The sequence below is a fragment of the Diceros bicornis genome, chromosome 20 (genome assembly GCF_020826845.1).
Source record: "Diceros bicornis minor isolate mBicDic1 chromosome 20, mDicBic1.mat.cur, whole genome shotgun sequence".
Lineage (NCBI taxonomy): Eukaryota > Metazoa > Chordata > Mammalia > Perissodactyla > Rhinocerotidae > Diceros > Diceros bicornis.
In genome coordinates, this window is record NC_080759.1 from 61026656 (window position 1) to 61045235 (window position 18580).

An 18580-nucleotide genomic window follows, 5' to 3' on the forward strand; every position below is an offset into this window, starting at 1 on the left:
ACATAATTACAGTCACAAGCTGCATCACGATGTTTTGGTCAACAACAGACGGAGCATACGATGGTGGTCCCATCAGATTCATCCCATAGAGCCCAGGGGTGAGGCAGGCTGTACCAACCAGGTGTGCGTAAGCACACTCTGTGATGTTCACACCACAACAAAATCGCCAATGACGCATTTCTCAGAACGTGTCCCCGTGGTGAAGTGACGCACAACTGTATTGCAAAACAGAAGAAGGAATATAATGTGCATGAAATTAGACGGTTGAGATAACCTTCACAACTGGACCAGCCCAGCTCCCTCTTTCCTTTCCGGGTCCTAAGTTCTGCTTCATAATGTGACAACCCCAAAAGCAGATCACCTACACGGAGATTAAGTTGTTATAAGAGCGCTTAAGACTCTAATTCATATTTTATAAGACTTCGTGCATTTGGAGAGTGATCAGCTGAAATTTAATTGGGTTAGACATTATCATTTTAAATTTTAAATAACTGCTCAAAAATGAAATTTAAAATCTTCCCGTGTCTAATAAATTAGCACCGTGATACTGATATTGTCCTGGGAGGAATGAAGATTGCTTGAGCACGAGTAAAGAGGGCGGCCCGACAGGAGGCCGGGTCACCAGTCGTGGGGGATCCCGAGAGAGCCTCGACTCTTGCATCAGAGCACCGCCCGTCCCCTTGGACTCAGACACCGACGATTTGGAGCATCAGTGGCTCCCTTTTATGAGAAACGCCGGAAAGATACGCTGAATAGTCATCAAAGTCAGGCAGGTGAGCCAGCCGCCTCCTCGACCATCCAGTGGGAGGGCCCACCTTCGTTTCGGGGGCTCCTGCCTGGCAAGGTCATTCCTAAGCCTGGCCAATCATCCCCAGGTAAGGAGGAGCCTCACTGAGCATCTGCCCAGGACACAGCCTGACCTGTCGGAGGCTGTGCCCATGTGGAAACGGGGCACCCTCACGGCTGCAGAGCCATGTGGGCATCCCAGGGCGGTGCCGCACCACAGGATCCCTCTGCAGCTGCCTCCTCCACCGAGGACATCGTCTCCCCGGTGCCCACGAGCTGGCCTGGACGCACCGCTCAGTTGGCCAGAGGAAACCTCTCCCATGGGTGGCAAGTCCTGCCAGACTCCCAACAGGGTGTCCGAGCTGAAGGACCCCCAGAGGAGCAGGATCGAGGACTCGGGCCTGCTGTAGGGTCAAGGCCAGGGCGGCTCCTGCACTGGCCTTCGGTTGTTCTATCCACCAAATGGAGCTACGACTCCACGGAGTGTCTCCAAACATCACCCCTGATCCCGGGCAGATCTGCAGGGAGCCTCATTTCCACACGGTCCTGGCCTCCCTACCACAAACATGTCATGGTGTCGGCAGCTTAAAGGGCTCCCTAGGCCACAGCCCACGGCCCTACCCACTGGGACCCGGCGGTTATGCACCACTGCCCTCTGGTGGACAGGCCGGGGCTCACGGCGGCTGGGCAGGGGCTGGCCGTGCCCATCTCACGCCCCGTCCAGGGAGCCTGTGCTGGCCCCAGGCCTGGGCCATGGAGCTAGGTGTCCCCGTGCAGTGGGGCCTCCCCTGTGCCTGTCTTTTTGGGTTAGGATCGGTTTGCATTTCTCTCTTCCTACTTTATCCTGACGATGGACATCTACAAAACTGCTCTGCCTGGTGGTGGGCGGTGTGCATCTTGGGGCCAAGAACAGGGCCCTTCGTGTTGAGCATCTCACCTGATTTTAAGTGAAATTCTTTCCTCCAGTCAATCCTCCAAGAATGATTTCTGCCCCGTGGCTCAGAGGCTCTCCCACTTTGAGTGGGTTCCCACTCCATTCCAGGCGGCTCTGGGAGCAGCTGAAGAGCTGTGAACATAACACCGCTGCTCCAGGCATGAAAGATCGATTCTCTGGTGGCTTTCAGGTTCTTTCTTCGTCTCTCTAGAAACCATAAAACCACAAATGGTTTTCATTTTTTTTTAAGTTTATTACAATGAAACTAATATCCGTTTCAAATAAAACTCTCAAAGATTACAGCATAAAGCAGAACGTTTCCAATGTTATGGACTTTCAGGGGACTGAGGGCAAAATGCCCTACACAACGTGGATCCAAGTGAAAATCTGAAATTAAAGAGTTTCTCCACGTATAAAATCTCTTCAGAGTCTAAGAAAACACAGTTGATTATTTCTGGGCCTCTCATTTCTGAGTCCATTGGGTGATGGAGAGGGAGAGAAGAGGCGGCCAAGCCAGGGTGGTCAGCTAATGCTGGGCAGGGTTTCTGGGGATGGGGTCTCACCATGCCCTCCTGCCCAAGCAGAGAAATGTGTGGAGCGGGGGCCAGGCCTGGCTTTCTGCGCCCCCACTGCCATGTGCCTCCAGGGTTTGGCCAGGGAAGGGGAGCCTGAGACCCAGCCCTCTCCGTCCTCCTCACCCCAGTGACCGCCTGCCTCCCTGTTGGAGAGGTTTCTCCTCAGGGGAGACGGGCTTTCCCTTCTCCCCGCTCCTGACGTCTTTTCTCACTGGGCGTCCTTCCCCTCGCTCGTCCTGTCCTCCTATCTCTGTGTCTGTCCCCGAAACGACTGGGGCATGCGTCCCTACCCTGGAATCGAGGACGGCTCCAGGCAGGCGCTCTCTGTACCCGACCCAGCAGGTCCTGAGGCTCCCGCACAGGGAGCGTCAGGTGGAGGGTCCGACCTCCAGGGCAGGCTTGTGCACCCCAGTTCTCTCGTGTCCACTCTGATGTTCCACGGGAGGCGTTACCTCCGCACTCTGTCCATTTGTGGGACTTAACGATGTCAGCACTCCATGCCCTGAAGAAAAATGAGAGGCAGTGCAAGCCCAAGGAAGTCAGGGCGCACCACCCCCAAAGACAGGTGCCCAGGCTGAGGCTGGTGGTTCTAGCACTGGCACCTGGTGCGACATCGAGGCAAGAGGCTGTGGCCCAGGCTCTCGCCGAGACCCAGGAGCACGGGGAGCTGGGGACAGGGCTGGTCACGGCGTTTGCCGGGTGAGCAGAGACTCCCAAGGTCTCTGTCCTGCTTCCCAAGGGCTGCCACAGGCGACACTGGAAACACCCGGTGACCCGATGCCAGCCACCCTGAACAGAACTTGATTCTGAGACAGCGTCTGCTGCTGGCTGGTGTTGAGCACCCCTGTCCTCTCATGACACGATGCGTGTCCAGAGGACAGCGTTCCCGTCTTCAGAGCCAGGTGGCCACGAGTAACACTGCACTCCTTCCTCAGGCCCCCAAAGTCTGGAAACACCAGTCTCTGCATCTGGACGTAAAATGGGAGATGGTGACTGACTGTCAGGCCGTTAACACACTCTGGAATGACATCCCTGTCTCTCTTCATCCAGTGCACAGTATTGATTTCCTGAAGAAAATGACAATTAGGTGGGACAGAGATTCACTTTGCTAAAAGAACTCGATGTAAAAAAAGATACTTCAGCATGATCATGGGGTCAGGAAGCTCTCCTGCTATTTTGCATACGTATTTTCTCAATGGCAGTGGTCCCTGAACGTCCGAGAAGACACGGGCCATTGCGTCCCATTGCTGCCATCTTGCCCGGGAAGCCAGTGAGGGGACCGCTCCCACTTTTCCAGTTGGGCCCAGACAGGAACATTACTGTCTCCATTTCTAAAGTGTCACCTGACTTGTAGAGACAAAACTTGTGACTTGAGAGCAGGCATTTTCACGTAGGGCCATTTTTGCTTATGGGAAACTCATCAGAAGCTGCCATGGAATTTGTAGCCAGCAGAGCGGGGTCCTTGGCTCAGCCTCCTTCCCTGGGAGCAGCTGAGAGCACAGGTGCCGGGCACAGGGGGTGGAGGAGAGGACAGAGGTGCCTTACAGCTTGGGCCGCTGTGGAGGCCGCTGCACGTGGTCCCAGAAGCCCTTCTGAGGAGCCGGGTCGCCTCGCACCTGGGAGATGTCGCCCCCTGCACCCCATCGGCCCAGCGCAGGTTGCACAGGGTGAGCAGGTGAGTGCGGAGGGTTTCAGAGGGCAGTGCAGGCCCAGGCATGACAAGGCCCCAGAGCACTAAGCCAGAGCCCCCAGCGGTCACTCAAGGTCACCTGTGAAAGCAGGGGACAGCGCAGAGTACCCTGGCTGGAGTCAGAGGTGGAGCTGTTGACAGAGCCAGCACTTGCCCCCTCAGCTTCCCATCCGCCCCGTCTCAGCTCAGCTCAGGCCAGAGTCCCCTCCAAGGCCTCGGCCAGCGGGCTCCACAAGGATCTAGTAGAGGGAAGTGAGGGAATGGTGACAGTCCTCACTGCTGCAGGTGACCGTTGGCTGTGACGGGCATGCCTCACTTCCCACCACACCCACTTCCATCCTCCTTGCCCATAGCCAACGCTCGGCTGGCCAGCCTGAGTCACTGGCCTGGTGGGACCAGGTTCCCCTGAGAAGTCTGAGGGCTCACTCGTCCATTGTTTCACTGGCCATTAATGATCACCACTGGGCATGGAGCACTGAATGAGGCCCCAGGGAGTCGTGGGTCCACACCTGGTCCCTTACCTGGCATTGACCTGGGTCCTTGTGGTCACAGGGGCTGGTGACTCCTTGTCCCATGTCCTCCCATCTTGCCTCTTCCAGGCCCCGACCCCCCCAGCCAAGCCATTCCCCATTTCCGAGAAGTCCAGTGCTCACCAATCCTGAATCCAGTTTCCCTCCTTTAAGAGTGAAAGGCAGTGGTCTCCGCTCGAGGAAGGCAGAGTCCACATACTTTCCCTGCTCTTCTCGCTAATGGCAACTGAAAACTTCAGACGTATTAAACAAAGGTACAAAGATCGAAGGGGGCGTGCTCAGCCCAAGGATCCACACGGCACTGAGTTCCTGGGTTTTCTCTTGGCCTCACGGACCCCAGACTCAGAGCTGAAGAAGCTGGTACATGGAGAGGCCACCACATGCAGAGGAAAAAGCCTGTTCTCTCCGTGAAGAGCCAGAAAGGGAGGGGTATGCACGACTGTCAAACTCTAAACCGTGGGGACCCAGCACACCAGCACAGGCCAGGCGCGAGCAAGGATCAGAGTCCACCCCTGCCGGCTGTGGCCATCACCGAGCCCTGACGGGGTGTCAGAGGCCAGGGGTAGAAACTGCCTGACACACGTCTAACAACACACCTGAGCGAGCACTGAGAGAGCCGGCCAAAGGGGTTCCCTTGAAAACCCTAGCGGGAAATAAAAACGGAACTCTGAATACGGTTCTGGTAACCCACAGGAAGGAAGGAAAAAGATAATAGAGAAAGAAAAACAGAACAAAAATCAAACAAAAAAGGCAGTAAGCCCTAACATAACAATAATTACATTCAATGTAAATGGTCTAAATACATCAGTTAAAAGACAGAGGTTGGCAGAGTGGATTTAAAAAACTATACGCTGTGTACAGGAAACTCACCCGAAAGATGACGGTACAAGAGTTTGGAAGTAGAAGGGTGGGCATTAATCAGGGCACATGGGAGGGGCTATGTTAACATCAGGTCACGTAGATTCAGAGCAAGACAGCCCCTGAGGCAGAGAGGATCGTGTGGGGTTTCCAGTCCCCAGTGCCAGTGTCAGCTCAGAACTAACAGCTACAGTCCTAGAGAAGCCTGGTCTCCTCTCCCCATCCCCAGCGACTCCAGTGGAGGGTCAACGTCTCCTCAGGAAAGGGTCAGCATGTTAACTACACGCACTGCACTGGCTCCTCGGCGCCCTCCTCAAGAGGCGCCAGCCTCTCCACCTCAGTCAGAGGCTGGAGGTCCTGGAGCTGCCTTCGACCTGGAAACGGGACGATGGCCTTTGAAGCAGCACAGCTCCGAGCCACAGCCACAGAGAGCTCCAGGTCAGAGGCTCATCACTGGGAATTGTACACGTGGCCTGACAATCTAGTGCTGTCCCCACTCTCCAGCATCCTGGAACCCTGTCATCCACTGACACGGGCCCCAGTGGCATGGCAGCCTTTCCTGATGCCAATCCTGGCCTACCAAGGACAGCTCTCACTGAGCAGTGGGGCGGCTCCTTCGCTGTGTGCTCCTCACAGGCCTGGGGAGAGGAGTGCCCCTAGGAATAGTCCTGGTGGGTTCTCACATCAGAGCATCTAGCAGGCCCTCCTCCCTGAACATTCCGGCTCCTCCTCAAGTCTGCTGGGCACTTCAAGCACCTCTGCCTCATCTCCTGCAATCCATCATCACGCCCACCCCCAGCTACGTGACACGGTCCTTGCCTGTGGACTACACCACAGTCCTGGGTGAAGGAGTGGTGTCCCCCTGCAGCATTCCATCCATCCTCCACACCCGTGCAATGCCCTCTGGACCCACCCCCGCAGCCCCCACCCCCAGCTAATGCTGCAGATGTCAGTGGGTCCTGGTCTTTTGTTTTGGGGGGAGGGAGGGGGTCTAAGGTACTTGCACCAGAATCAGGCACTGTATTTTCCCTTGTGGGCTGTGCTGAGAATTGACTGGTTTTCAGCCTGGAGGTAATGGGGACAGGGACACATTTTGAGTAGAACAATGGCTACCTTACAAGACAACGCCTCAGTGAAATTGTGCAATCTACTGATAACGCCACTTCTGATTGCAGGCACGCTTCACGGGGTGACCATACAGCTGGGACTTCTCCCTTAAGTAAGGCATACAGACTTGCTTTTAACACAGGTAACACCTTTCCTCTTCATACGAGTCCAGTGGTGGTAATTTTCACTTTTGTTTTCAGGAACCTCAAGAGAGGAAAGTTAGTCCAAGTGTCCAGTGGGTGGAATAGGTCTGGGCCGAGAACCAGTTCCTTGGGGTCTGGAGGCGTGGGGACGAGGCCATGCTGTCCACAGAGGCTCCAGAGCTGCCCCTGGGCCAGGCCTGCCTATTCCCTCACCTGTACACGGGATTACACGGAGTGGGGAGCTCGCGGGGAGTGGGGACAGTGACACATAGAAGCACCTGCCACGCAGTGTGTCAGGTCCTTTCCCTGCACCCACAGACTCTAACTGTCCCTTAGAGCTGCGTGATTATTTGGGTACCTGTAAACCACAAAGTAGGGCCTGTTACTTGTGAGACAAACAGCACTTCTGAGGGAGGCAGGAATCGCCTGAGATGAGGACTCCTACCTGAGGCTGAGGAGACTCTGTCCTCCTGGTAAAATACTGTATTCGAATGCTCCCATTTTAATAGGTTTTCATTTGGCTTCAGGAATAGTTATTTCCATATTTATGTCTCAAGATTAACTGGGAGACGACAACATAACTTTTTTATTTTCTTATGCAAATTACTCGTTTGTGTTTCTTCAGATTTTTTTCATAAAGGAGAAAATCCCTACTTCTTTTTGGCTCCTTGCCCGCGGAAAGTTGTCCTGCAGTGCACACACTCTATTGAGTCCTCGCAGAGGTGGTGGCAGTGACAGTCCATCTTAGTGTCAGCCCTGGGCCACGTCACCCCGGCTGAAGAGGTGACCCTGGCCCAGGTCCTCGGAGCCACCCTCGCTGCACACTTGACGGGTCCTCCCAAACAGGAGCCCCTCCCTGACTCTTCTGGAGAGCAGCCACATAATCCAGGCCTTTCTCCACCAACCTTTAGAAAGTTAAATTGAGTGAGAAGGGTGAATGAGTCCAAAGAAGTGAGGGTGCACCCAGTTCCCCTGTTCTAGGGTGAAGTGTCCTCCAAAAATAATGTCCACCCAGAACCACAGAAGGTGACCTCATTTGGAAATTGAGATTTTGCAGGTAGAATTAAAGACAAGGTCACACCAGATTAGGGTGGGACCAAACCAGTGACTGCTGTCATTTCAGGAAGGCCACATGAAGACAGAGACAGGGAGAAGATGGCATGTGGGTCACATGAGCACCAAGACACAGGGAGAACACGGATACATGAGTCATGGGAAGAGAGAGACACAGGGAGACCATGGACATGTGGGTCATGGGAAGGTAGAGACAGAGGGAGAAGATGGACATGTGAAGATGGACGCAGAGATTGGATCGATGCTTCTACCAGCCAAGGACTGCCAGCAGCATGAGAACCTAGAGAAAGGCCTGGACAGACTCTCCCTTAGTGCCTCCAGAGGGAGTTAGGCCCTGTGAGGCCCTGGGACCTCTTGATTTCAGACTTGTGGCCTCTGTGGGAGAGTCACCTCTGTGTTTTCAGCGCCCTGTGGGGTGTGTGTCAGGACAGCCCTGGGAAACATTCCTCTTCTCCCTGGACTCCAGATGTCTGCAGTACCCACGTAAATGGCACTATAAGTCACCAACCTCCATGGGATGGAGAAACGCATTCCCCATAAAACCAGGTTAAGTGTAGCACACGTACAAAGCCAAAACACAAGAGCCCACTCCACACGTGGGGCCCAGTGGGACCCCTGCCTGCCAGGCAGACATGGGGCTCAGGAGTGCACACTGGGGTGTCGTCCTCTCAGTGGACCCCAGGAGTGTCCCCCAGGAGTGCCCCCCTGGGTAGCTGGCCCCAGGCTGCACAACGCCCTTCAGGACAGGCCTGAGCACCAGCGGGCCTCGGTACCTGATCAGGGAACCCAGCGCAGCCTCGCCCGCCTCCCCGCGCTCAAGTGATGCCTGGGCGCACATCTGGCCTCAGCTGGTCTGCGGAAACTTCCATCATCATCTGTCTAGACACCCGCAGTCCACGGTGGAAGGGCGCAGCTGCAGGGCTGCATGACGTCAGGGGCAGATCTGTGAGGTCAGACAGGCCATTCATGATGTCAGGTGGGGGCATCCCCCAGGCCAGAGAGCCCCTCCCGCCCCCACAGCGCCTGCCGTCAAAGCACAAAGGCGGGGGCTAGGGCTGGAGCCATTTCCCCGGGCAAGTGCATTTTGATGTCCTAACAGCCTCGGGCACTGGAGATGGCACTGTAGAGAGGCCAGGACTCACCCCATCGACATGACATCATTGCAGACCACCCACCACTGTGCCCGGAACGCTCAGCATGGAATGTTCAGCGTGAGAGGTGAGGGGTCACCGTGTCTGCACAGGCGCTGTGGAAACCCAGTCACAGGCAGTGGTTGAGAGCAGCTGCTGCCCGGTCACTTGTTTAGGCTGCGTATCAGGGACACATCATTTCTACGAGGATCTGAGGACAGAAGTTAGAACGGTGAATTTGGGGCGACATAGGTGAACACAGCAGCTCCAGGTTCCGTCAACAACAGGAAGCCGAAACTGTACGCTGAATGGGTGACAGAGCTTTCTTCTCTGAAATCCCCAATCCATTCTGTTGATACTATTTCCCCATGAAAACTGCACATGGAAGTAGAATGTTTACAACTTAGGACATATTTACTACAATTGTAGAAAGTACACAAAAGATAGCAGAAATCACCCAACCTCACTCCCAGAAGGGCCTGTCAGGGTTTTGGCGAACACTCGTCAAGTTGGTTACACGGTGGTAACACTGGGATCCTGCAGAACCACCTGTTACTTGCTTTCTTAACTCACGATAGTCATGGACACGCTCCATGTCAGTCACTACTGATCCACTGCTTCATTTCTAACGGCCTCAACTCGCTCACCAAATCTATTCAGCCTAGAGTTTTGTACCACTTGCCTAGTATAGACATGATCGTCCTGCACATACCTTTTCCACATGTGGCCACCAACTGCTTAGGATAAATCTCCAGAGACGAGATGCTCCGCTTACATTCTGCTACATAACTCGTCTCCCCCGGTACCACGCGGCCTTGCCCGCTGGTCTGGACATTTATCACAGATTCATGGTATCTGTCTCTACACACACACGTTCACTGGTCTCTTGTATTTCTTTTGTTTGTTTGTTTGTGAGGACGACTAGCCCTGAGCTAACATCCAATGCCAATCCTCCCCTTTTTTCTTGAGGAAGACTGTCCCTGGGCTAACATCCGTGCCATCCTCCTCCACTTTATATGGGATGCCACCACAGCATGGCTTGACAAGCGGTACGTCGGTGCATGCCCGGGATGCGAACCTGTGAACCCTGGGCCACCGCAGCGGAGTGCACACACTTAACCGCTGCGCCACTGGGCCAGCCCCCTCTTGCGTTTCTTTTATAAAGTGTTTATGCTCTTCCCTTTTTCCCTCAAAGTTGGACGTCTTTTTTATACCAACCTGTATTTTGGTATATTAGGAAGTTTTTTTATCACATGAGCTGCCAGTATTTTCCCCAGTTTTCATCGGACTTTTCTGTTTTGAAGAAAAATTAACTTGTAATGTATTAGAAGGAAAAGAGAATAAAGAAAGAAATTATTTAAGCAAAGGAAAAACAGAAACATGGAACAGTTGCGACGAGTAGGACAGAATAAGATGGTAGATTTAAACCTAAATATGTCAGCAATTACATTAACTAAAAATGGACTAAAATTGCCAGTTAGGAGACAAAGAATTTTAAATTGGATAGAAAAAATCCAACTACATTTTGTTTACAGGGAATACAATAAAACCATAAAGAGGGGCCGGCCCGTGGCCTAGTGGTTAAGTTCAGTGCACTCCACTTCAGCAGCCTGGGTCCATGGGTTCAAATTCCAGGCGCAGACCTACACCACTCGTCAGCCACGCTGTGGCAGCGTTCCACATATAAAGTGGAGGAAGACTGGCACACATATTAGCTCAGGGTGAATCTTCCTCAGCAAAAACATAAATAAATAAATAAATAAACATTAATGTTGAAGATAAAAGGACTAAAACAATATAACATGCAAACACTAAACAAATGGGATTGATGTACCAAATCCAGCACAAGCAAAACACACTTGAGAGAAAATGTTTTATTAGAGATGAAAATAATCACTTCATAATTATAAAAGGTTCAGTTCAGTGAAAAGGTATAGCCATTTTAAGTTGTAGGAAACTAACAGCAGAGCCTGAAATGCAGTTCTTTAAAAGAGAAACCACAAAGAAGAGAGAGAACTTTGAGAAGAAACACTCAAAACCACATCACGGCAGATCTCAACCCTCCTCTCAGATGCACTGCACCCAAAACCTGATGAAATCACGCTCCTTGTAAGCCCACGGAAGGCAGTTACAGAAATCAGCCATAGAAGATTAGAGCATAAGGCAAGTTGCAACAAAAAATTCAAATAACTGAAATCATACAGAGAATGTTCTCAGACTACGATACAAATTAGCAAAAAAGTCGAGCATTCCTGAGTGACGTCAGCATCATGGCGGAGTGAGCTTTCCCGTGAACTCTTCCCCCGATAAGATACAACAAAAGGAACAGTCACAGACCAACAATGGAATCCCAGACAGTGAAAAGCAAGATCAGAAAGATCCACACTGCCGAACATCTGAGAGCGGAACGTGCTGGGCCCCCGGAGGAAGTGGGGAGAGGTAAGGAGAACTCCTCTCCCTCCCCATCAGATCAGCAATCCCCGTGGGCGCGGCTCCCAGAGAGGGGGCGACCCTCTGCGGGGAAACCGTAGCTCTTCAGGCTCTCTCAGCCAGTGGGGAACTCCCACACAGAGGACTCAGAACTGCTATGGGGTACCATCAACATCTGAGCACCCCAGAGAGCGGAGACCGAGGGGCGAACGAGAAGCCCCCCATGCCAGGGACCTGGAGGACAAAAGAGAGAGCACCCCCACCCCCCCGCAAACCGGACCCTGCAGCTAAGCCGACCAGACCAGACCAAGCAATCAGTGGCAGACCAGACCAAGCAATCCGACCCGCAGATCGCAGCGGAAAAACCACGGCAGAGCGCAGGGGGCTCAGATTACACAGCCCTTTACCACCACACAGTGGCGGCGGGTGGAAATTGCAACTAGAGATTTCCAGGATGAGGAAAAACAAAGCCAACACAGGAACCACAATGCAAAGATACATGAAATCATCAGACCAGAAGGAAAATGACAAGCACCCAAAAACCAAACCTGAAGACACAGAAATCTATAACCTAAATGACAGAGATTTCAAAATAACTATCATAAAAGCACTCAGCGAAATACAAGACAACACAGACAAACAATTCACTGAGATTAGGAGTTTCTTCACAAAAGAGATTGAAATCATAAAAAACCAATCAGTGCTGATGGAGATGAAGAATACAATGGAGGAGATAAAGGAGAATCTGGAATCTTTAAAGAATGGAGCTGATAATATGGAGGAAAGAATTAGCATTATAGAGGACAGGAATACAGATACGCTCCAGATGGAAGAGGAAAGAGAACTAAGACTAAAAAGAAATGAAGAAAGTCTCCAAGAAATATCTGACTCCATTAGGAAATGTAACATAAGAATTATAGGTATTGCTCAGGGAGAAAAGAGGGAAAGAGGAACAGAGAGTCTACTCAAGGAAATAATAGCTGAGAATTTCCCAAATCTGGGAAAGGAGCAGGAAATACCAGTAAGCGAAGCCAACAGGTCACCTAAACATCTCAACAAGCAAAGGCCCTCTCCACGACACCTAGTGGTAAGGCTAGCCAGAGTCAATGACAAAGAAACAATATTAAGGGCAGCTAGACAAAAACAAAAAATAACGTACAAAGGAATTCCCATCAGGCTCTCAGCGGATTTCTCAACAGAAACTTTATAGGCTAGGAGAGACTGGAATGATATATTCAAAATACTGAAAGACAAAAACTTTCAGCCAAGAATACTCTATCCAGCAAAAATATCCTTCAAATAAGATGGAGAAACAGTAACCCTCCCACATAAACAAAAGCTAAGAGAGTTCATGGCCACGAGACCCCCACTACAAGAAACACTCAAGAAGGCCCTCAGGCCTGAAAAAAAGAAGAGAAAGGGAATACAAAGCTTAGAGCAAGGAGAAAAATAGGTAGACAAACTCAGAAAAATAGTAGGTCTTTACTAGACTAGGTTAGCAACCACTTAAATACTAAAATCAAAGATCAAAGGAAGGAATTCACCAAAAATAAATTTAACCTCATCACTGTAAACACACAGCCACAACACAAGATAGAATAAGGTATAACAAGAACCACTTAGAAGGGGCAGAGGAAAGTGACTGAATTGACTTAGTATAAGGAAATAGGAGGCTATCAGATAATGGACTATCTCATACACAAGATTTTTTACACAAACCTCAAGGTAACCACTAAACAAATAATCAAAACAAAATCACATATGATAAACAAAGAGAAAACTAGAAGAGTCATAAGACAGAACAACCAAACTGAATTGGCAGTCCAAAACAAATGGGACAAGAAACAAAGGAAACACAAAAGAACCAGAAAATAAGTGACAAAACAGCAACATTAAGCCATCACATATCAATAATTACCCTAAATGTAAATGGATTGAACTCTCCAATCAAAAGATACAAGGTGGCAGGATGGATTAAAAAGCAAGACCCAACAATATGCTGCCTCCAGGAAACACATCTCAGCACTAAAGACAAGCACAGGCTCAGAGTGAAAGGATGGAAGACAATACTCCAAGCTAATGGCAAACAAAAGAAAGCAGGTGTTGCCATACTCATATCAGACAAAGTAGACTTCAAGATAAAACAGGTTACGAAAGACAAAGAAGGGAAATATATAATCATAAAAGGGACACTCCACCAAGAAGACATATCACTTATAAATATATATGCACCTAATATAGGCGCACCAATGCACATAAAGCAACTATTAACAAACCTAAAAGGAGACAATAACAACATAATAATAGTAGGGGATCTTAATACTCCACTTATATCAATGGATAGATCATCCAGACAAAAAGTCAATAAAGAAATAGTAGACTTAAATGAAAAACTGGACGAGATGGACCTAGTAGACATATACAGAGCACTCCATCCAAAAACAGCTGACTACACATTCTTCTCAAGCACGCATGGAACATTCTCAAGGATAGACCATATGTTGGGAAACAAAGCAAGTCTCAATAAATTTAAGAAGACTGAAATCATAACAAGCATCTTTTCAGACCATAATGCTATGAAACTGGAAATGAACCATGAAAAAAAAACTGGAAAAGTGACAAAAATGTGGAGATTAAACAACATGCTACTGAACAACCAATGGATCACTGATGAAATGAAAGGATAAATCAAAAACTATCTGGAAACAAACGAAAATGAAAATATGCCATACCAAACCATATGGGATGCAGCAAAAGCGGTCCTGAGAGGGAAACTCATAGCGATACAAGCCCACCTTAACAAACAAGAAAAAGCCCAAATAAGCAACCTTAAATTACACCTAACAGAACTAGAAAAAGAAGAACAAACAAAGCCCAATGTCAGCAGAAGGAGAGAAATAATAAAAATCAGAGCAGAAATAAATGAAATTGAGACCAAAAAAACAGTAGAAAGGATTAATGAAACAAAGAGTTGGTTCCTTGAGAAGATAAACAAAATCGACAAACCCTTAGCCAGGCTTACTAAGAAAAAAAGAGAAAAGGCTCAAGTAAATAAAATTAGAAATGAAAGAGGAGAAATTACAACGGATACCATGGAAATACAGAGGATTATAAGGGAATACTATGAGAAATTATATGCCAACAAATTGGACAATCTAGAAGAAATGGATAAATTCTTAGACTCGTATAACCTCCCAAAACTGAACCAAGAAGAAATGGAGAATCTGAATAGACCAATCACAAGTAAAGAGATTGAAATAGTAATCAAAAACCTCCCAAAAAATACAAGTCCAGGACCAGATGGCTTCTCCAGTGAATTTTACCAAACATTCAAAGAAGATTTAATACCCATCCTTCTCAAACTATTCCAAAAAATAGAGGAAGATGGAACACTTCCTAAATCATTCTACGAGGCCAACATCACCCTGATACCAAAGCCAGACAAAGACAATACAAAGAAAGAAAATTACAGGCCAATATCGCTGATGAACATAGACGCAAAAACCCTCAACAAAATATTGGCAAACCAAATACAGCAATACATTAAAAAGATCATACACCATGATCAAGTGGGATTTATATCTGGGACGCAGGGATGGTTCAACATCCGCAAATCAATCAACATGATACATCACATCAACAAAACAAAGAATAAAAACCACATGGTCGTCTCAATAGACGCAGAGAAGGCATTTGACAAGATACAACATCCATCTATGACAAAAACTCTCAACAAAATGGGAATAGAAGGAAAGTACCCCAACATAATAAAGCCTATTTATGACAAACCCACAGCCAACATCATACTCAATGGGGAAAGACTGAAAGCCATTCCTCTGAGAACAGGAACGAGGCAGGGCTGCCCACTCTCACCACTCCTGTTCAACATAGTACTGGAGGTTTTGGCCAGAGCAATTAGGCAAGAAAAAGGAATAAAAGGAATCCAAATAGGTAACGAAGAAGTGAAACTCTCACTATTTGCAGATGACATGATTTTATATATAGAAAACCCTAAAGAATCCGTTGGAAAACTATTAGAAATAATCAACAACTACAGCAAACTTGCAGGGTACAAAATCAATCTACAAAAATCAGTTGCATTTCTGTATGCTAATAATGAACTAACAGAAAGAGAGCTCAAAAAGATAATACCATTTACAATCGCATCAAAAAGAATAAAATACCTAGGAATAAATCTTACCAAGGAGGTGAAGGACCTATACAATGAGAACTACAAGACATTATTGAAAGAAATCCATGATGACATAAAGAAATGGAAAGACATCCCACACATGTGGACTGGAGGAATAAACATAGTTAAAATGTCTATATTACCTAAAGCAATCTACAGATTCAATGCAATCCCAATCAGAATCGCAATGACATTCTTCACGGAAATAGAAAAGAATACTAAAATTTATATGGGGCAACAAAAGACCCCAAATAGCTAAAGCAATCCTAAGAAAAAAGAACAAAGCAGGAGGCATCACAATCCCTGACTTCAAAACATACTACAAAGCTATTGTAATCAAAACAGCATGGTACTGGTACAAAAACAGACACACAGATCAATGGAACAGAATTGAAAGCCCAGAAATAAAACCACACATATACGGACAGCTAATTTTCGACAAAGGTGCTAAGAACACACAATGGAGAAAGGAAAGTCTCTTCAATAAACGGTGTTGGGAAAACTGGACAGCCACATGCAAAAGAATGAAAGTGGACCATCTGCTATCGCCATTCACAAAAATTAACTCAAAATGGATCAAAGACCTGAAGGTGAGACCTGAAACTATAAAACTCATAGAAGAAAATATAGGCAACACACTATTTGACATTGGTCATAAAGGAATCTCTTCGGATGACATGCCTACCCAGACTAGGGAAACTGAAGAAAAAATAAACAAGTGGGACTTGATCAGATTAAAGAGCTTCTATAAGACAAACGAAACCAGAATCAAGATGAACAGACAACCCACCAGCTGGGAGAGAATATTTGCAAAACATACATCTGGCAAGGGGTTGATCTCCATAATATATAAAGAACTCACACAACTGAACAACAAAAAAACAAACAACCCGATCAAAAAATGGGCAGAGGAAATGAATAGACACTTCTCCAAAGAAGATATACAGATGGCCAATAGGCACATGAAAAGATGTTTAACATCACTAATCATCAGGGAAATGCAAATCAAAACAACACTAAGATAGCACCTCACGCCTGTTAGAATGGCTATAATCACCAAGACAAAAAACAACAAATGTTGGAGAGGATGTGGAGAAACAGGAACCCTCATACACAGCTGGTGGGAATGCAAACTCATGCAGCATCTATGGAAAATGGTATGGAGAATCCTCAAAGACTTAAAAATAGAGATGCCCTATGACCCAGCCATCCCACTACTGGGAATCTATCCAACAAACCTGAAATCAACAATCCAAAGAGGCTTATGCACCCCTATGTTCATTGCAGCATTATTCACCACAGCCAAGAAGTGGAAGCAACCTAAATGTCCCTCGACTGACGACTAGATCAAGAAAATGTGGTATATATATACAATGGAATACTACTCAGCCATAAAAAAACAAAATTGTCCCATTTGCAACAACATGGATGGGCCTGGAGGATATTATGTTAAGTGAGGTTAGCCAGAAGGAGAAAGACAAACACTGTAGGATCTCACTCATATGTGGAATATAAACCAACACATGGACAGAGAAAACTGTATTGTGGTTACCAGGGGCTATGGGGGTGAGGGGTGGGCACAAGGGGTGAAGGGAGACATATATATGGTGATGGACAAACAAAAATGTACAACCCAAAATTTCACAATGTTAAAAACTATTAAAACATCAATAAAATAAAAAAGTAGAGTATTCCCACATATTTGGTCATTAATAATTACACTTTAATAATACATTTAAAACTGAACAGTAACAAAAATACAACCTATCAAAATTAGGGGGATGTGGCTAGAGCAGAATTAGAGTGAAATCTATAGCATTAAATACTTACGAAAAGAAGAAAAGCTGAAAATTAACACAATAAAACATCCACCTCAAGATATTAGAAAAAGAACAGCAAAAAGAACAGCAAGAATGTAGAAACAGAAAGTATTGAGCAGAAATTAATCACACAGAAACCGACATACAACCAAGTGCATCGGTAAGCTGAAGATCACTAAAACACAAGAATAGTTGATGAACCTCTGGTGAAACGCAGCCAGAAAGAAAAAGCCACACACAACCCTCAAGAAGGAGAGGAGAAATCACCGCAGACCCTAAAACACTGACAAGCTCTCAGGAAAACACTTGCAACGACTTTATGCCAGTAACTTCAAAAATCTAGGTAAAATAGTCAAATTCTAGGGAAAAAATACAACCTGCCAAAACCAGCTGAAGAAAGGCGAACATCCCGTAACCATCACAGAGGATGAAGTCTGCAGGCGCCTCTCCTCCCACAAGAGACCCAGGCCAAGGACCCTCCCCAGAGTCCTCTCGGGAAACACTACTCCAATCCTGTCCCTGCTGTTCCAGGGCACAGAAAGTGTGGGGACCCCAGTCCAGGTGGGCAACACCCTCACCTACGACCCCAGGACAGATGAGAAAAGGAATATTTAAAAAGCCTCATTCCTAAACTCAGGTGTAGAAGTTACAAACCACACACGAGGTGCGAACCTGACACCACAGCCTCTCCAAGGCCTGGTTTCACTTTAGAAAAAGCAGTGTTAACTCACCATATCCAACACTTAATCGAAAAAAGCATGGATTCCAACAGACAAAGGAAAAGCATTTGGTGAAACTGAACATCCACATAATTTTAAAATCTTGGCAAATTAGAGATAGGAGGCCCATCTGCCACCTGTAGCTCTGCCTGGGGGCCTCGTCTCCCACCAGGCTGCCCTCCTCGGTGGTCCCGCCCACACTGGCGCTGGCTCTGAGAGCTCCTCGCCTGGGCACCTGGGCTGCCTGCCACCCCTCGTGTACGTGTATCCAGTCTCCGGGCCAGGGTTCTTTCCCGGGGCTGGCCCCTGCCCAGCTCAGCTGCAGCTCACACACGATTCTCCAGTTACCTGAAATTAAGGTAGCATCTATTCCCCTCAAGTTTACCTGCTCACTCCACTCCGACGGGAGCTTGGGACTCCTTCCACCTCTCCACCCACCCTATCTGAGACCTCAGGATCCCTGGCCTCCTCCCCCCGCCCACTCCTCACTCCCACCCTTGCTCAAACCTAGTGCCCAGGTCCCTCATCTGACTGCCCCTGACGTGTAGTTTCTACTTGACGAGCCTTCATGATAACCCACCGTGCCCCTGAG

General features: G+C 48.1%; 1 long non-coding RNA gene across 1 annotated transcript; it reads right to left on the reverse strand.

The window, feature by feature from the left end:
- Positions 1-1015: 1015 nt before the first annotated feature.
- Positions 1016-9133, reverse strand: LOC131419314 (uncharacterized). Its single transcript, XR_009223190.1, has 3 exons — positions 8840-9133; positions 8471-8640; positions 1016-1927 (listed from the first exon to the last, which is right to left on the reverse strand). It is a non-coding gene; the product is annotated as an uncharacterized LOC131419314 (long non-coding RNA).
- Between the last annotated feature and the right edge of the window lie 9447 nt (positions 9134-18580).